The 21,502-nt window shown below is 37.5% G+C and overlaps 1 pseudogene; it reads right to left on the bottom strand.

Moving 5' to 3' along the window:
• Positions 1 to 4,644: 4,644 nt before the first annotated feature.
• LOC101958746 (ornithine decarboxylase pseudogene) lies at positions 4,645 to 5,598 on the bottom strand (annotated as a pseudogene).
• Between the last annotated feature and the right edge of the window lie 15,904 nt (positions 5,599 to 21,502).

Here is a 21,502-nt window from a genome sequence, read left to right as displayed (position 1 = left end):
AAAATTGTATTATTAGGAAACACATTATTGATATTTAGAGGATGTGGTCAAGAGTGTTCAACTGATGACGTGCAGAGAGAAAAAATTTTTTGAAGCAACAGGAGTTTCAGGGTTCCTCTTAGGTGTGTAGAAGTTAAGGGTACATGGGAATTAGTAGAAGTAATCTTTATCCTGCTAATTCTCTGAAAACTTGAAATGCTGTATAAATATATAACCATCAAAGAGGTATATAACCAAAGATTCAATCTGTTTAGCTATAGTCCACTGATTCTTATCAAATATAGAGAGGTATGAATGAAGAGGAAAAACTTGTATATATGTAGGTATAAAATGTAAAGTTGTAGAATTTGGTATGCTGAATGTGATTACTAGAATGAGTGAACTAACACATTCATTACCTCACATCTTTACTCACATCTTTGCACTGAGCACAGTTCAAATATGCTCTCATGAAAAATTTCACACATACCGCATGGTACTCTTAACCAAATTAATTGTGCTAGGTTTTATAATTCCAGATGTATTTGCATTGTAACTGAAAACTTGTCCTCCCTGTGAACATGTCCCTACCACCCGAGCCCTTGGTGACCACAACCTACTCTCTGCATCTGAGTCCCTCCTACTTAGATTCCACGTAGACCTGAGGCCATGCACAGCTGGTCTTTCTGTGTCTGCCTACATTTACTTGGCCTGGAGTTCTCCACCCATGGGATCTCAGTGGCAGTATCTCCTTCTGCGGACTGAGTGGCACCCATTCTATATGTCTATATGCCTATAGATATAGACAGCTACATGCCATGTCTTCCTCATCTATCCACCTCTGCCAGACAAGAAGTTGGCTTCCATGTCTTGCCTCCTCTGGGCACCAGCACAATAAACATGGAGGACATGTTCTTGAGGAGCTTATTTCTCTAACTGTGGATACTGACCCAGAAATGCAATCACCAAGTCCCTTAGCAGTCCCATTTTTAGTAGATGTTGAAGGCTCAGGCAGCATTCAATTATAGCTGCCAGAATATGTGATTCCTCCACAGGGTGCAAGCGTTCTGTGTTCTCCACATGTTCTGCAATGCCTACCTTCGTGGTTTTGTCAATAACCACCCTGACTTGAGTGAACTTGTATCTCAAGCTGGTTTTAATTGCCTCTTCCTGATGACCCATGATGCTCAGCAGCTTTCCATAAACCTTTGGCCACTTGTCTGTCCGATTCAGAAAAATGCCTATTTTTTTAATTATTTGATTTTTGCTGTCATGTTGCTTGAGTTGCTCTTGTAGTGTGGATTTTAACCCCTTACGTGGTATACAGATGGCCAAGATTGTTTTCTGTTGGGTAGGCTGCCCGTGCATCTGGTTGATGTCTTTCTTTGCTGTGCAGAAGCTTTCTAGCATCTTGTATTTATTCATTTTAAGTTTTACATGTTGTAGATTGTGTTTTCTGATGTTGTCCAGAATATCATTGTCAAGACCATGTGAAGTACTGTTTCCCTTTGTTATTTATTTAGAGATTAAAATTTCATGTTTTACACCTAAGCCTTATTCTACTTGATTTAAATTGTGTTTGTGGAGTAAAAAGGACTTACTTCTGTTCTCCTGAGGAAAATGTGTAGCTTCTGCTGAGTCATTCACTGAACAGACTCTCCTATTCCACTCGTCATCCATGGGACCCTCGTCAACGACTGATAGCCTGCCATGAGTGGTGGTGTTTGGGGGCTCTTAATTCCATTGATACACATTTCTGTACTTAGGACAGTGCTGTGGTTTTATCATTGTAGCAAAAATCACTTGAAATAGAGCATTCTGGAGGCTCCAGCCCTGTTCTTTTCATCAAGGCTGCTTTGGCTATTTGGAGAATTCAGGGCATCCCTATAGTTTTTAGGACACTACTTTTTATTTCTGTAAACAATGCCATTTACTGTATTTATGAACCCATGAAGTTACATTACCTATACCCCAGCATATTGCCTGTATTTGCTATTGAATTGGCATGCAGAGTCTTCTCTTTACTAAGTAAACCAAATCTAGTGGCTGGAATACACTCATTGGAACAAATAGATATAAGTTATTGACCAAATTTTTTGAATGAATGAGTTATAAAAAAGCATTTTGAACTTTGGAAGTTCATAGCTATGTGAAAGGAGCCATGCCAACAGTCCCCAGCATAGTGCAATATAAATAAATTATTGCTGTCTCAGCAGTTAACTGTACAAAAGCAAAAAAACAAAACAAACCAACAACAACAAAAAAAACTCAACTTTATTCAATAGAAATTTGAAAGGGGATGTTTTAGAAGATGCCAAAATGTGCAGAGATTTTCCCAACAGAAACACACTGAAAGAAAGCATTAAATTTGTCAAAATAAACACAATACTTTAGAAAATTCTGATGAAAATAACGACTGAAATTAAATGTTGTAGTCCATACTACTCAGTTACTGTTTTGAATATATAAAGCATTGTATATCACTGTATATTTATGAAAAAAGATTTCACTAGAAAAAAATGTGCAAAGGACATAGTCATTCCATAAAGTGGTAGTTACATGGAGAAACAGGAAAAATCACATTGATATATTAGTAAGCGAGAAATGCAAGTCATATATGATAACTCTAACAAACTGACTAAGGTGGAAAAATACCATATTCCAGGCTGGTGTAGAAATACCGTATTCCAGCTGGATGTTGTAGAATGATTTGGTGGTTAACAGAAAGCAATTTATTGCTATATATCAAAATGTTTAGATGACTGTTCCCTGCATGGAATTACTTTACAAAACAAACTAAGAGAGTGATTTCTGCATAAGCATTTTTATTTCAGCTCAGTTTATAATCGATGAATTTGAACATAGAAAAACTGCATCTTTAGGAAAGGACTATATTCCTGTTTAAATCACCCAATACATAGTAACCACATTAAATCAGTTTATTGAGAAGTCTCAAAACACAAACTGTTTCATTGAAAATTTAAATGTTTACTGCAATATATTCACCCAGATAAAAATCATGCTTTAAATATTAAGAGTCGAGGTGTACCACAAGACAACATCCCAAATTTCAAGCTGAAAAGACTTCATGCAAGGATTTGGCTACAAAGTGGCCATGACCTCAGTGAGGCTGGTGGAGCAGAAGGGAGCCTGTCAGCTAAAGACCCTATTCCTCCCTCTGTATCTGCTGTTCACTCTCTACTGAGTGTGGAGACTGTATGCCCAGCCACAGGTAGGACGCCATAGCAACCCAGGTGCACACATCCTGCAGTGCTGCTAGAACTGAAAATGCCTTCTGGATGCTGGAGCCTGGAGCCAACAGGGTTCCTGTTGTGCCCAGGTGCTTCAGCTACCATGGACTATCTTCAAACAGGGAGAAAAGTCCCAGCTTCTTAGTTTCTACCACACTTGAGAGGATGCCAGGGTTGAATCCCACAGTGTTACAGGAAACCAGGGGGCAAGGAGGCAGGATAAGCCATCTACAGGCTGAATTGCTGCAGGTCACAGGTAGGTACAGCTCAGGAGGCAGCCTGGCCAACAGTGTGTGTGTCTGTGGACCCAGACTGTCTGTCACAAGACCTCCATGTCAGGGTGAATAATAAGCATTGTTTCAGACATAGATTTAAAAAAAAAGTTGAGAAGAATTTCATTGCAAATTTTGAGAAGGAACTATTAGAAAATAGATTTTGAAGGATTTTGCTTCTTTCTTCCTCTATTTCACTGTAGCTGCTACAACAGGTGTACACTGAACAGATATTTGAGGCACTTGTAGTTTGTAGGCAAGATATGATGTATTTCATTTTACTGCGTAGCTAGTTATTGAACTCAGGGCTTCATGCATCCTCAGCAGGAGCCATAATCCCTGAGTTACACCTCCACTCTTAATATTTAAAGCATGATTTTAATCTGGGTGAATATAATACACTAAACATTTAAATTTTCAATGAAACACTTTGTGTTTTGAGACTTCTCAATAATTTTCATGTCAGTAGTTGAAATAAAAACAAATACTTTACAATTAAATTCTAAATTACAATGACCTAGATGGCCAGTGAATGACAGGAAACAAGGAGCACAAGCAGAGAGGTAAGAGAGTGAGGTGGACCTGTGAGCGGGACTCCTTCCAGGCTTCCAGGTCATTGAGGAGGTGATGCTTCTCATACACACACACACAAACACACACACACACACACACACACACACACACACACACACAGTGTGTTTGATAAACCAATCCAGACTAACCCCTCCTACATGTTACTGGTCAGGCATTATAGACAGTATGATAGTGGAGAGGATTTTTAACATTGGTGAAGTCTAGAGTTGAACAAAGAGGGAGACAGGACAGGATGAGGATGACCCAGAGCTGTGCCCCAGAGAGCTCTTCTGCTTCCTTAGCTCTAATTGCAGTGTCCCCCAGGCCCCAGAGGATGTGTGAACAAACATGTCACATCCAGTCCCTTGTGAGCATCCTAAACCAGGAGTGTTGCCACCCTCCTCTTCCTGGTGGCTTAGCCAGGCCACATTCCCTGACCATCTGAGTGAGGCGCAGCCTCCTCTGAGGTGAGTTCAGCCAGGCAGGTGGCCCTGGAGCTCAGGGCTATGGCGGTGCAGGGCGTACTGACCTGCTGTTGAGGTGCTCCGTTAGGTCCTCACGGCATTTCCTCATCTTTCTCTATCACCTGTTTTTCTGACATGCATTTTGGGAAGGTCACAGCGCTTGACAATCCAATCAAGGCCATCACAGGTCGGTCCCCATATACTGGATGAATAATACTTCTCATCTGGTTTAGGTCTCTTCTGCAGCAGGGACTTTACATGTGCATGATCATAAAGGATGCAATTAAATGATCCGTATACTCCGTCATTCACATAATACATAAAGGTCTGTTCACTTGCCTCATCTTCATCATCAGAGCCTGTCTGTTCCTTTAATACAAGTTTTTTGGCAATGATATTAACTGCAAGCATGAAAGCTGAAGCAACATAATATCTTCCTGGTTCAGGTATGATTCTCACTCCAGAGTCTGATGGAAAGTATTTGTCCAGTGCTGGATTGATCACACTGGTGATCTCAAACTTAAGCTTCACATCCTCAGATCCAGGGAAGCCACCACCAATATCCAGCAGACACATGGTGAAACCAGACTCAGCTCCCATATCAAAGACACAGCAGGCGTCAGAGATGACCTGCACGAAGGTCTCAGGATCAGTGCAGCCACTCCCCACGTGAAAGCTGACACCAATAACATCAATATTTAATTCTTTAGCTCATTCCAAAAGAAGTCTGCTGCTTTTGAGTGTGGCACCGAATTTAACACTGAGATGACAGACTGCTTTGGAATCATCAGTAGCAATCCGCAAAACCAACTTTGCCTTTGGATGAGCTCTGGCAACCTTCATCAACTCAACTTCACCGTCAAAAGTCATCATTTGGACTCCAATACTGGCAGCATATTTAATTTGAGACACCTGCTTACAAGGATTTTCATAGATAATCCTCTCTGGAGGCACTTGGAGACTCTGCACCAACTGTATTTCAGTCTTGCTAGCACAGTCAAATCCTGTCCCAATGGCAGCTAAGGTCTTCATTATGGCTCTGCTATCATTGCATTTGACTGCATATGTTGAGAGCCACAGCCAAAGGGGCCCCAGCAAACTTGCAGCTGCCAGCAAACTTTCAGCTGCCGGCTGATGATTGGCTCACAGCGGCCCCAGCAACATCTAGCTGATTGGCTCCTCTGCGGTGATGTTCATTGGGCTGTTTCCCTGCCCTTCAGACTGCCAGCTGATGATTGGCTCACAGCGGCCCCAGCAACATCTAGCTGATTTACTCCTCCACAGAGCTGCTCATTGGGGGACTTCTTTGGCTCTGCCCACACAACCCAGCCAACTGGACTCAAGAGCAGGAGGATTGTGGGAGGTGGAGAGGCTGGTGTGGGGGTGAGAGGCTTGTGGAGGCCGGTGGTGGCAGTTGTGCTCTGAGGGTTTTTTCCTGAGGAGCTGTTTTGTTTGGCACTTGTAGTTCTAAAAATAAAGTTTGTTTCTTTTGACAAGTAGCTCCTGAATTGTGCCCAGACAGATTGCGGCATTTGGTGGCTCGCACGGGGAGCGACTGAGGGTAAGTAAACTGCTCGCCCCTGAGGGCAGGGCAAGAGGATGGGTAGCCATTCTAAGTTTCCTCTTTTGTTTTGTTTCATTTTTGTTTTAACTTGCCTGTCCCTGGAGATGAGTGAGACGGAAGAAAAACCGCTCACATCTGAGGAAAAACTATTTGCATCTGAGGAACAGATAGGGAGAAAGGAAGGATACACATTTCAGGAGGATAGAAAGGCTGATATAATGAATTATTGTTCCATTTTTATTGCATTCTGTCTCGGTTTTGTTTGGCGTCATCTTGTTGGGTTGTATTATAGTAGAAATACGGGATCAGAAATTAGTAAAAAACAAACCGAAAGACTGTTAAGTAAATTATTAGAGGAAGGAGGCTTCCCAGTAAAATCAAGAGCAGTCAGGGCATACGTTGATATAATACAAAAATGTAGCCCATGGCTTCTTAAGGAGGAGTTGTTAGATATATCACAATGGAACCATCATGGTGAAGATTTAAAAAGAATAGAAAAGAACAACCCAGGGACTCTGCCAGTTGGCACATTGCCATTGTGGACATTCGTATCTGGTTTGCTTAGTCCAAAGCCTTCAGTTCAGACAAAGGGAGAGGAAGGACAAGACATATTGATTCAAGTAAAAGAGAAAGTCTCTCAAGTTAGTCAGAAAGAGGAAAAGATTCAAGTAAAAGAGAAGATCTTTTGAGCTAGTGAGACAGAGGAAGGAAGTTTAGAGCAGAAAAAGCCATCAGGGGAAAAGTTACAACAGGAGACTGCTAATAACACCTTTCTATCAGAGAGCATAAGTGTCCAACTGACAGCACCACCTCTACAGGAGACTGCTACTAACAGCATTCTATCACCAGAGGGCATAAGTGTCCAATCAACAGCACCACATCCATTTGCTAGGACACTCCCAACCCCCGCAGTTGATAGTTGGGATCCTGAGACAGGATGTCAAGTATGCCCTGTATTTGAGGTAGGAGGGCAGTGAATTTACAAGGGTTTAAATTTCAAAACAGTGAAGGAGCTAAAAGAGGCTGTAACAACCTATGGTCTTCAAGCACCCATCACTGTAAGCTTGGTCGAATCCATTACCAACTTAAACATGACGCCTGCATATTGGGCTAATATTTGTAAAGCTGTGCCAAATGGAGGACAATACCTGTTATGGAAGGTTGCCAATGAGGAATTTTGCAAGGAGACGGCTAGGCAAAATGCAGCAGCTGGTTATCCTCAGAGAAATCTAGATATGTTGTTAGGAAAGGGACCTTATAAAGATCGGCAGCAACAAATTGCATATGATCCTGGTGTATATTTACAAATTGCTGTAGATGCAGTTAAGGCATGGAAGACTTTAAAAGGACATGGAGGTTTACAAGGTCAATTATCTAAGATAATACAAGGAGCTAATGAACCTTACGCTGAATGTGTAGATAGGCTTATTCAAACAGCTACCAGAGTTTTTGGGAATACAGAAAAAGCAATGCCATTAATAAAACAACTAGCTTATGACCAAGCGAATCATTGGTGCAGAGATATCACTAGACCATGGAAACAGGAAGATTTAAACACATATATTAAATTATGTAGAAACATTAATGAACAAGAGCAAGTCATGGCAGCTGCAGTAAAACAGGCTTTAGATGCCAGAGACATTAATGAACAAGGGCAAATTGTGGCAGCTGCAGTAAAACAGGCTTTAGATGCCAGGCCAAGAACATGCTACAATTGTCAACAAACAGGACATTTTAAAAGAAATTGTCCCACAGGAGGAGGGTTTAACAAAACTAGGTATCAAAGGAGTAGAATGCCAGGTATTTGCCCACGATGTTGTAGAGGGAGACATTGGGCTAATGAATGCCATTCTCAAACCACCATAGAGGGTACTCCATTACATTGGGCTAATGAATGCCGTTCTCAAACCACCATAGAGGGTACTCCATTATCAAAAAATGAACAAGGACCAAGTGTTTATCCATGATATCATGGAGAAAGGCATCAGGCTCTGTTGCCAAAAAATGGACAGGGGGGCCCCAATGCTCCGGGGCTCCAAACCACAAATATACAGACCACTGGAGGAACCCAGCAACCCCATCAGGGTAGTGACCAGGACACATTGTCCATCAGATCCCTCATCAGACAAACCAGAGGGAGTGCAGGGTTGGACATCTGCGCCTCCGCCAGATCAGTACTAACTCCAGAGATGGGAGTTCAAATCATTCCCACAGGGGTAAAAGGACTTCTTCTCAAAGGAACAGTAGGCTTATTATTGGGACGCAGCTCTTCTACTCTAAAAGGACTTTTGATAAGTCCTGGGGTAATTGATCCTGATTATGAAGGTGAAATAAAAATTATAGCCAGTTCTCCAAAGGGTATATCAGTAATTTCACCAGGAGATAGAATAGCACAGTTACTAATAATAAATACCAAGCCTACATGATAAATTTTCCAGTCATGCTGTAGAAAGAGGTTCCAAGGGATTAGGCTCCACAGGTGTAGATTGGGCTATGCTTTCTTTAAATTTAGATTTTCGCCCCATGCTAAAACTAAATATTCAAGGACATGAATTTAATGGGCTACTGGATACAGGTGCAGACCTTAGCATAATCTCTCGTCAAGAATAGCCAAAACATTGGCCATTACAACAAGCCACTCAGACGCTTCAAGGCCTAGGAGTGGTGACTAATCCCAATAGAACTGCAATGGTATTAGATTGGAAGGATCCTGAAGGATGTGAAGGAACTATACAGCCATATTGGATCATCTTCCCGTAAATTTATGGGGACGAGATGCCTTAGATCAATTAGGTTTGACATTAACAAATAATATCAATCAAAATGCACCCACTATTATGGCTAGACAAGGTTTTAGGAAAGGAAAAAAATTAGAAAAACAAGAACAAGGTATAGCAGCACCAATACAAATAGATCAAGGAACAGACAGACATGGGTTGGATTTTCAGAAAGGGCCACTGAGACAATAAAAATTACATGGAAATCAGAAAGACCAGTATGGTGTCCTCAGTGGCCCTTGACTAAAGAAAAGATACATGTAGCCCATGATCTGGTCAAACAACAATTAGCAGAAGGACATATACAACCTTCTGTATCTCCCCATAATACTCCCATTTTGTCATCAAAAAGAAATCTGGTAAATGGAGATTATTGCAAGATTTAAGAGCCATTAATAATGAAATGGTCATTATGGGACCTGCTCAATTGGGGATTCCTCAATTGTCTGCTTTGCCAAAAAACTTGATATGTTTTAGTTATAGATATTAAAGATTGTTTTTTTTTTCAATTTAGATTCATTCTGAGAATAGTCCACGTTTTGCATTTACTATCCCTGCACTAAATCATGAAGGTCCTGATCAGAGATATGAATGAAAGTACTCCCTCAAGGGATGGCTAACAGCCCAACTATGTGTCAAATTTATGTTAACAAAGTAATCCAGCCACTTAGAAATCAAAATCCTGAATTACAAATATTTCACTATATGGATGATGTATTATTAGCACACAAAGCTAAAAACACATTGCTAGAATGTTATGCCACACTTACAAACTTATTAAAAAATTATAATCTAGAGATAGCAATAGATAAAGTACAATTAAATTTTCCAATTAATTATTTAGGAGTTCTATTATCCTCAACAATGGTCCGTCCACCTAAAATTCAAATACGAGTAGATCAACTCAAATCACTTAATGACTTTCAAAAATTATTAGGAGACATAAATTGGATAAGGCCTTATCTAAGTATTCCAACAGGAGAATTGGGACATTTATTTGATATCCTAAAAGGTCCATCAGATCCAAATTCACCCCGAATGTTAAGGCCTGAAGCAAGAAAGGCATTAAAAATCATTGAAACATATATGGATAATATGCATTTAGATAGAATTGATATAAGTTTGCCTTTATTATTTATTTTACTACCAACAAAAAATATTCCTACAGGAGTATTTTGGCAAGAAGGTCCATTATTATGGATACATTTATCTTATTCTCCTAACACTATTCTTACCAGGTATCCAGAGGCTGTAGGACAATTAATACTCAAAGGAATAAAAACAGAAAAGTGAGTATTTGAAATTTCTCCCAATAAAATTATTATTCCATATACTATGAATCAAATTGATGAATTAGCTAATGAGTTAACTACTTGGGCAATAATCATGTGCAAATCTAATGTTTCATTTGATCACCACTTACCATCTAATACTTTATTGTCTTTTTGGTCATCGCATCCTGTAATTTTTCCAAAAATGACAAGAAAAACACCTATCATGAATGCTCCAAATATATTCACTGATGGGTCAAATAATGGTACAGCAGCAATAGTTACACCTGATCAAACTTTTACATTTTTAGTACCCAAACAATCCGCTCAAAAGGTAGAGCTTAATGCAGTATTACAAGCTTTTGTGATGTTTAAAGATTCTGTATGTAATTTATTTTCTGATAGTCAGTATATAGTTAATGCTATAGTGTCCCTTGAAGATGCTGGTAGGATTTCTCCTTCTTCTACTGTTTTCTCTTTGTTTTCCACTATACAAAGTTTAATCTGGGACAGAAAAGATCCATTCTTTATAGGACATATCAGGGCACATACAGGATTGCCTGGAGCCCTTAGTTTGGGCAATGATTTAGCAGATAAAACTACACATGACATACATATTTTCTCTACACTAGAAGAAGCTATAAATTTTCAAAAATGTTCCATGTCAATGCTAATACTTTACAAAAGCATTTTAAAATAACTAAGGAACAAGCTAGACAAATAATAAAACAATGTCAAAATTGTGTGACCTTTTTACCACAAGTTAATCTTGGAGTTAATCCTAGAGGATTGATACCTAACCATATTTGGCAGATGGACGTCACACACTTGCCAGAATTTGGAAAATTAAAATATTTGCATGTTACGGTTGATACTTCTTTTGGATTTTTGATGGGCTCCCTTCATGCTGGAGAAAAAACTAAAGATGTTATAGCTCATTGCTTACAAAATTTTGCCACTGTGGGCATTCCAAAACAGTTAAAGACAGATAATGCCCCTGGTTATACTTCTACCTCTTTTAAACAATTTTGCTTATCATTTGGCATTACTCATATAACAGGAATCCCATACAATCCACAGGGACAAGGCATAGTTGAAAGAGCTCATCAAACTATTAAAATGTACTTATTAAAGCAAAAAGACGGAATTGGGAAGGGGTATATATTCCCCAAAGATAAACTTTAAATAACCCTTTTTACTCTAAACTTTTTAAATTTGGATTTATCAGGACTTAGTGCTGCACAAAGGCATATGTGTCCAAAAAATGTACATAAGCCCAAGGTACTTTGGAAAGATATTCTAACAGGACAATGGAAAGGTCCTGACCCAGTAATTGTCTGGAGTCCTGGGTCTGTTTGTGTGTTTCCACAGGAAGAACAGCAGCCGATTTGGATTCCAGAGAGATTAACCAAGGTCCTGACCCAGTGATTGTCTGGAGTCGGGGGCCTGTTTGTGTGTTTCCACAGGAAGAACAGCAGCCGATTTGGATTCCGGAGAGATTAACTATAAAGTCCTGACCCAGTGATTGTCTGGAGTCAGGCACCTGTTTCTGTGTTTCCACAGGGAGAACAGCAGGCGATTTGGATTCCAAAAAGATTAACTAAAGCGATTTCTACAGATCAAAAAGAAGATTTGGCTCAAATCCATAACAGCTGATATCCAAAACTCCAATTTGGCTATCCTTACATCTGCGACAGAACCAGGATGCTTTTTTCAATATCTATTTTATTATTGCCCTTTCCCATATCATGAAGTTCTATTTTGTTTTTTGAGCTCATACAGACCTAGGTTAATGTTTTGCTGATCAATTCTATTTTTTATTTTTTGACTATAGAGTTTTTAAACATTGCAATGGAGATTTCACCTGTAAAAAGTTATAAGGCCTTTACTATTATGTTATGTGTTGTATTATGTTTGCACACTTGTGTTTTGTGTTATATGTTTGAATGTACGTATGTCCATATATCATATATGATGAGCGCCCATGAAAAAATGGATCCAAATATATATTTTTTATTCACGTGATTTAAATGGTTTAATTTAAATTGGGTAAATAACTGTTAAGAATTATTTTAATATGTAAACAAAAAAGGAGGTTAACAGATCTGTTTGTTTACTTTCACCTTTCCTTTTCATTATATTTAATAATTCTCTTCAAGATAATGTAAATTGTTAAGAAAATTGTTTTCTTTTAGTACCTTCTGGAATGTTACATAATTTTTTCTTTAGCCATTATTGCGGGAATTCCTATCTTCATCCCTGTGCCGGTGAAGACAAAGATAAAACTAATCTACAGTTTCTGCAATAGCCATCACTGAACCGCTTACAGAACTTGCCTAAACTATGTGTCACTTTTATGCATTATGAACTCACTTGTATGCATTGTGAACTATCTGTTGGTGCAGCGACTTGTGGTAGTGTTGGGGTATTTTTGCTGATGATGTCATCGGTGGTACAATTTTCCCAAAAGGAGCCGTCAATTGGCTTGGTATATCTTCCTCCCTTCTGCTTGTCATGATCATTCAGCTAAAATTTGGGGGCCAACAGAAGTGAGGCAAAGAACCTCACAAAGAACCTGTGTTGAGAGCCACAGCCAAAGGGGCCCCAGCAAACTTCCAGCTGCCAGCAAACTTCCAGCTGCCAGCTGATGATTGGCTCACAGCAGCCCCAGCAACATCTAGCTGATTGACTCCTCTACAGTGATGTTCATTGGGCTGTTTTCCTGCCCCTCAGACTGCCAGCTGATGATTGGCTCACAGCGGCCCCAGCAACATCTAGCTGATTGGCTCCTCCATGGAGCTGCTCATTGGGAGACTTCTTTGGCTCCACCCACACAACCCAGCCAATCGGCCTCAAGAGCAGGAGGATTGTGGGAGGTGGAGAGGCTGGTGTCGGGGTGAGAGGCTTGTGGATGCCGGTGGTGGCAGTTGGGCTCTGAGGGTTTTTTTCTGAGGAGCTGTTTTGTTTGGCACTTGTAGTTCTAAAAATAAAGTTAGTTTCTTTTGACAAGTGGCTCCTGAATTGTGCCCAGACAGACAGCGGCAGCATAAAAGGGGGTAACAAGAGGAAGAGCTTTTAACCATCTTAGATGTTTCTTTAGAATGTCTCCAAGGTCTGCAACATAAAAGGCATCCTTATTGTCAGAAGAAGACACTTCAATAATTTTTTGGTCCAAAATGACCTTGGCAGTAAAGCCTTCATCAAGGAAGTGGCAGTCAAACTCTTCATTACTAAAGTTGTTCATGGCTCCTGGATAAGCCTCAGAAATGCAACAAGACGGAAACTAAGAGATGAAATTTAAAGAAATTATTTCCAGCTTCTCTCAAAGGTAATTCTCTAGGAATTCCAAACCCTGTGTCCTCGGTCCAGCACTGGAAATATTCTCAGAAGGCCAGGGTGCAAGGGCTGGTCCCATGGACATGCCGCTGCCCAAGCTGCTCCGCCCCTGAGCCCGAGCATGAGCTTGAGGAGCTCTGGGCAGCCCCCAACGCGCCTGTCAGCCGCCTCGCTGCCGCCCACCCAAGACATCGGCCCTATGTGGCTCCGAGCTGCTGGCAGAGGGCTGCTGGCCATGGTGGCTGCAGGGACTGACCAAAAGTACATATTTCTCACGTAGGAAAAAAACCTGTTTAAAGTTGTCTAAAAAAGCACAGTAAAATCAGAAATATATTTCAAAATTTAGGAATATAAGCATTTTTCCAATTAAAAATTTCAGAGGCAGTTTAACATTTTTTTATTTAAGTATAGTACAATATCTAACTTGCCTCTATTACTTTTAGTGTTGTCTTCTTCATATTTGGTTTAATAGATGCATTCCTGCTATAATGTATGTTTATATGTCTTATTTTTAAATTTATCTGGTATTTACAATATCTATATAAAATATTTAATTTTAGATTTTATTATTCTTTGATACACGTTGTAGTGGGAATTGAACACGCTTTTCATGCTTAGTAAATGCTCTACAATCTAAGTCACATACCCCACCCTCAAGTCTATTCTGGAGAGATATGATTTTGTTTTATGATTGAAGCTATTACCAACAATTAGCTAGGGGATGTTCTTATATACTGATGCTAGTGTTAAATATTTTTTCAAGTATAAAAAAGATTATTCAGCTAAATGAAAATTGATTAATTCAGAACACAATATTTATAAAGTTTAAATTTGTTTATACATATGTCTTAACATGTTAAAAATATGTTCTATACAAACTTACTACAAAATTTCTCTAGGAGACATATTATTGCTCAGCAAAAGGTTTTAGAGTAGAATTCAATGGTAACACTACAGAAGTCAGGATCAGGGTAAGTGCTAAGTACTTTCTTTTGAATATGTGAACCTATACTAGCAGCAATTACCAGTTCCCAACTGGCAACTGGCCTTGTGCAGCTCTTGGAAAATTTGGGTTAAAACTAACTATACCATTTAGTCACACAAATTTACAGATTTGGCAAAAAGTACCTGTTCCCACATCTGCATATTCTTGAAAATTTGGACATTGTCTTAGTTTACCTTGTATTTCTAAAACTTCTTTAGTTGTGAGGCAAATACAAAGTAATCAACAGATTTGTTTCAGAAAATTGATTCACTTGGTTGAATAGTGAGATAACATTTCTAAAAAATATTCTTAATTATTTTAAAAAATTAATTTTGTTAGCATCCATTATCTTTCAGAGTTTTGTATATATTATTTCAAGTTCTCCTAGTTTTTAAGGGTGTGGCTTGAAAAATCAGCCTAAATCATTATAGTTTACTTCTAAATATGACCAGTCACTTTTTCTAGCTGCTTTTAAAATTCTGTTTTGTTTTGTTTTTTGTAGATTAGGCATTTGGCATACATGTATATATATATATATATATATATAATTTTTTTAACCTCTTAGATCATCTTGTCTATGAATTTTCTAAATTCATTCCTTGATATTTCCTGTACTGTAGTATCAGTGGAGTCTATTGCTAAATTATTCTGTTTTGTTTTGGATGTTTTCATCTCTCTTTTTTTTTATTGTTTAAGTGTCTACCCATATCTACAAATGGACCTGAAGCAGTGGGGTTTTTACTCTACCAGCTTTTATCCTGTAGGTTTCCAGTGCCTCAGAGATTAGGGGGAGTCAGATAACTGCAAAAACCTATGCATATGACACATAGGATGAAATTAAGTACTTAGTTCCTATTATGACATCTACAATGTTGATTGACACCATAAACAGAAATTGTAGGGTAAACAATTTCTATCAGTAAAGATAGTAGTTAATCAGGAATTTTGTCCATTGTAAACTCAAACAATTGGTATTACCTATGAGTTCCAGTGTTTTAACTGCTTCTAGAGAATTAGTGGTGGGGTCTGACATTTTACAAACTAACAAGTGGTAAGAGGAGTTAAAAATAGTGTTAAATAAGAGGAAAGAAGAAGAAGATATCAGGAAGACAAAGATTTGCAATTTCAAAATAGGGCTGATCTATAGACAACATAGGGTGCATTGTTTATGAGGAGGAAGAAAAGAAATAAAAGTAAAAGAAAAATAGAGGAAGAGTGAAAGGGAGAACAATGAGTCTGGCTTCTTGGTGTATCTTCTATTCATTTATAAATTTTTAAATTAGTGCATTATAGACGTACACAACATTTAAATTCACCCTGCTTTATTCCTAGATTTACAGAGAGAGTTTGGTTTGTTTCATTCTACTTTTCATCCCTCTATCCTCCCTGCCTTCCCTATAACCCCTTCCACATATATCTCTGCTATTTGTGTTGGATTCTCCCCTTTTTCATTATGTGGTCAAGTATTCACATATGAGGGGAAACATTCGACCCTTGGCTTTCTGAGTGTGGCTTATTTCACTTAGAATTGTGTTCTCACTTCATCAGTTTTCCACCTAGTGCCACCATTTAATTCTTAATGACTAAGTAAAACTTTATTGTGTATATACACCAGGTATTCTTTATTCATTAGTCTGTGATGAGTATGTTAGCTGGTGCTGTAGTTAGGTTATTACGAATTGTGTTGCTATAAGCACTGATGTACCTGTGTTTCTATAGTATACTGATTTAAGACATTTGGATATTTACCAAGGAATGGGACAACCAGGTCAGATGGTGGTTGTATTCCAAATTTTGAAAGGGATATTCATACAGTTTTACAGGATGGCTGTACTAATTTGCAGTCCTATCAACACTGCATTAGTGTAAATTTCACCACATATTATTCTTTTTCAAAAAATTCTTTTCAGCAAAGTGTATTTTGACATATTATACATACATGGACTATAACTTTCCATTCTTGTGCTATATATACTGTGGAGTTACACAGGTTGTGTATTCATATAAGAACATAGGAAAGTTATGTTTTCATTCTACTGTTTTTCCTATTCCGATTTCCTCCATTCCCTTTATCCTACTATGTCTAATCCAATAAGCTTTATTATTCCTTTCCACCTAAATGTTCTCTCTGATATGTGGATCCCCCACATTACTCTTGATAATTGATATTTTGAGTGCAGTGAGATAAAATCTTTATGTAGTTCTTTTTGAATCTAATAGTTTTATTGAAGTATAGGGAAAGAGTGAGGGCACAATAATAACAGACTTTGTCTTTTTTGTAGTTTTAATTTGCATTTCCCTGATTCCTAGAGATGTTGAACATATATATGCCACTTGTATTTGTTCTTTTAAGTAATGTCTTGTTTAGAGGTTTTGTGCCCAATTAGTAATTGGGGGTTTCATTTTTAAAATCTTTTTTTTAATTCTGTACATTAATTTTCTGAGATTCAGATGAAAAATATTTTCTCATATTGGTAGGCTCTCTGTTTACATTCTTGTTTCTTTTGTTGTGCAGAAGTTTTGAAATTTGATTTTATTTCACTTATTTACTCTTAGTTTTATTTCTTGTGCTTTAGAAGTCTTGTTAAAGAAGTTGATAATTTTGTCAATAATTTGGAGTGTTAGGCCTACATTTTTTAAGCAACTATAGAGTTTCTGGTTTAATTCATAGGTCTTTGATCCCCTTGGATTTGTTTTTTTTGAAGGGTGAGACAGATAAAGTTTTATGTTTTCCTACATATGAATATCCAGTTTTTATAGCAGCATTTGTAAAAAAAGAGTTTCTGTTTTTTCCAACGTATATTTTTGGCCCCTTTGTTGCAAATCAGGAACTGTATCTTTGTGGATCTGCCTATATTTTCTATTCCATTGGTCTTCAGGTATGTTTTGGTGCCAACATAAATCTGGTTTTTTTTATAAAGCTCTGTAACATAATTGGATATCTGGTACTGTGAAGCTCTCAGCATCACTCTTCTGGTTCAGAATACATTTGACTATTCTATTTCACTTCTGGGTCAAAAAGAATTTGAGAAATGTGCTTTGTCTGTATGTTGTGAAGGATTTCATTAATATTTTGATTGGGATTGTACTGAGTCTGTTCACTGGTTAAGGTAGTATGATCATTTAGATAATACTAATTTTGTTTATTCAAGAACATTAGAAGTATTTCCATTTCTAAAGGTTGTCTTCAACTTGTTTCTATTTACCATTTTATAATTTTCATTGTTGAAGATTTTTATCTCCTAGGTTAGATATTTTACCAAGCATTTATTTTTTAGGGTTTTGTGAATAAAATATTCTCCCCAATTGTTTTGAAGCAGGTTAGTTTTTGCAATATACGAATACAATTGATTTATGTATTATGTTCTTGTATCATCTCCTTTGATAGATTTGTTATCAACATTATAAATTTTCTGATGGAGCATTTTAAATCATCTAAGTAAAATGTTCATGTCATCAGTACACAGAGGCAACAGGACTTCTTCTTTCCTATGTGTATGCCATTAGATTTCTTCTCTTGCCTGTTTGCACTGGCTAGGGATTCAAGGAGTGGTGAAAGTTTATTTCCTTGTTTTGTTTTTATTTTTAGAAAAAAAATTCAACTTTTTAAATTCAGTTTGATGTTGGCATTTCGTTTCTCAAATACAGCTTTTACAATTTTGAAGAAGAAATGTCCTTCTGTCATTAGTTCCTCTGGTGTTTTAAATATAAATGAGTGCTGAGTGTTGTGGACAGGCTTTTCTGAATCTATTTATTATCTCATGGGATTTTTGTAATTAAATATGTTTTACAGTAACTTTTGTATATGTGTGTGTGCATATGTATATATACATATATATGTAATTAATTTTTTTTTGGTATTGGGAATTCAACCAAGTTATGATTTGCCAATTAGGTTCATATGCCACTATCAACTTTTTAATCTTTTCCAAATTTTTGTTAATGCATTATAGTTTTACAGAGCAATGAGATTTATTGTTATACATTCACATATAAATCTATTATAAAAATAAGCAATATCATTCCACAGTGTTTCCCTTTCCTCTTTCTTTCCCTCCTCCAGGTCCTTTTACTCCTTTTTATTTCTTCTTCTTATATATGTGTGACAGCAGAGTACATTTGGAGATATTATACATACATACAATATACCTTATTCTAATTAGGTCTCATTTATGTGGTTGTAGTTGGTATGGAATTTCACAGGTCATGTATTCATATATAAACATAAGAAAGTTATGTCCAATTCATTCTAATATCTTTCCTATTCTCATGCTGTTCCCTTATCTTAATTCCCCTTTATACACTCCAATTAACTTCTGTTTTTTCCTCCCCATTCCTTATTTCCCTCCCCATTCCCCTCCTCATTCCACATGTAAAAGAAAATATTTGGCCTTTTTTTCTTGGGACTGACAAAGTTTTCTTACCTTGACAGTCCCTAGTTCCATCAATTTACTGGCAAATGCCTTAATTTGACTTTTCTTTAAGGCTGAGTAATTTTCCATAGTGTGTGTGTGTGTGTGTGTGTGTGTGTGTGTGTGTGTGTGTGTAACTTCACATATTATTTTGGATATTTGATTTTAAGAGAGACTAGGGTGAAGGTTCAGGAGCTTGGAAGAGAAAAGTTATTGTTATGGTTCTGCAATTCCCAGGTGTCTTCATGGAGAATAAAATTGATGCTTCCATCCCAGGCCATCTGTTCAAGACTAGAACAGTGTACCTCAGGTAGGGTGCATGACAGTCAATTGGAGAGCTCATTCAAACTCAGACTTCTGGGCCTCAACTCAGAGTGTCTGACTCAGGCGCCAGGGGTCGGACTGAGCTTCTGTATTTTTATAAGCCCCCAGGGTTTGCTAATGTTCCTGGTCTAAACACTTCGAACTGATGGTCCTAGCATCTACTTAGATTACACCTGCATATGTTCATGATAAAATGGGGCACTTGGTATCCTCCATTCTCATGGGCCTTTCTCGTTTGCAGACCTTTTCCCTGAAGACTGCAAGCCCTACCTCTGTACTTCAACAACTGTCTACATATTAGTTTTTAGAATTTCATCTTTTGGATTATTGATTTCCATGTGAATTTCAGAATATCATTAACTCTTAGAATTCCATACTGAGTTTTCATGATATTTTATCCAGATCTTTGTGGACACAGGATGTTGATGACCACGTGGAATTCCTCTTTTTCCCTTTGATGACAGGAAGCTACCAGTCTGGGACTAACCCCTCTACTGAGTGTTAAGGGGGAGCCAAACATATGGGCCCTACTTTGAAAAATAATACTTACTGGGTGTCTTAAAGAATCTGCAATATGTATACGGGGTAAAAGTGGGAGTTCATAATCTGCTTGAATCAAATTTATGAAATATGATATGTCAAGAACTTTGTAATGTTTTGAACAACTAATAATAAAAAATAAAGAAAAGAAAAAAGAAAAAAGGATTAAAAAATTAATGTAATTTAAAAAAATAAAATTCAAGAGTAATCCACTGGAAAAAAAAATCAATTGTGGAGTCTAGGAGTCCAAACTGAATTATTATAAGGTATATGCTCTGAAAGGTCTAGGGGAAATTTTTTCTTGATTCCTCTAGCTTTCAGTGGTTGTGGGGAATACTTGGCATACCTTCACATGTGCCCTCATTTCTCCTTTTTTGGTCACCATTATCACATGGTATTCTCTCTGCACAAGTATACTTGTACAAATTTTCCTCTTCTAAGGTGATGAGTCACCATATTATAGCCCATTCTAATTGGCTATGGCCTTATATAACATTTTCATGCACAAAAACCTCATTTTCAGATGATGTAATAAGCTGATGTGCTGGGAAGGACATGACAATTCAACCCAGAGCATGTACTGAGCACTTAATGTGCGCTATTTCCTGTATTTATAATGGCAGCACTGTGAGGTACACACAGGCATCACTCACACTGAATAAACTAGGATATGAAACTCAGTAAAGTTGTGGTCCAGTTAGAAGCACATGGAATCCACAAGATTGTAGTCACAGTGTAGCTGTAGCATGGGTCCACCTGTCCCTTGAAAGAATAATTCTGTACCCCCTGCATCTCTGTAGACATGATACTGCTTCCAAGAAATGGTCCTAGAGTACTACAAAAGACTCCAAATCTTTTTAGTAGCTGCCTCTTTGAGAATCTTAGAGCAGGAATTGATGCATAAAATCAAATTGCTCAAATTTACTCTTCATGTATCCCCAAAGTTACAATATTACTCTTCTAAATTTAGATTACTAGAATTTCATTGAACATCCTATACAGGTTTATAGTATGAAAGTTTTAAATTAATTTTCTTCACTATTTTTAGATATGTAAATAACAGAAGAGTGAATTCTGAAATATGATATATACATAGAATATAGCATATAACTTATTCTAATAAGGATCCTATTCTTATGGTTGTATATGATATGCAGTTTCACTGTGTGTATATTCATAGATGAACATAGGAAAGTTATGTTTGATTCATTCTGTCTTTTCTATTTCCATTTCTCCACCTTCCTTTTATTCCCCTTTGTCTAATTCAATCAACTTTTCTCACATCCTTGTCAACATGTTCTATTACTTGTACTCTTGATAATTGCCATTCCAACTGGAGTGAGATGGAATGACAATGTAGTTTTAATTTGCATTTCTCTAATTTTTAGTGATGTTGAACATTTATTTCATATATTTGTTGGCCATTTGCATTTCTTTTATGATGTGCCTGTTCATTTCCTTTGCCCATTTGGTGATTGGAATATTTGTTTGTACTGTTTTAAGTTTTATGATTTCTTTATATATCCAGGAGATGAACGCTAAACCTGATGTGCAGGTGCAACAATTTTTCTCCCATTGTAAGTTCTCTTCACATGCTTGATTGTTTTCTTTTCTGTGAAGAAGATTTCTATATGGGAAATTCATTTAACTCTTGAAGCAATTCAATGATAAGTGAAATATGGAAACCAAAATATAACTTACATGTGTGTCATGCTAATTTAAAGAGCCATAATACATTAAAGAGATAAAGGCAG

Source organism: Ictidomys tridecemlineatus, chromosome 3, assembly GCF_052094955.1.
Source record: "Ictidomys tridecemlineatus isolate mIctTri1 chromosome 3, mIctTri1.hap1, whole genome shotgun sequence".
NCBI lineage: Eukaryota > Metazoa > Chordata > Mammalia > Rodentia > Sciuridae > Ictidomys > Ictidomys tridecemlineatus.
Note: the sequence above shows the minus strand (reverse complement) of the source record. Positions and strands in the feature narration are given on the sequence as shown.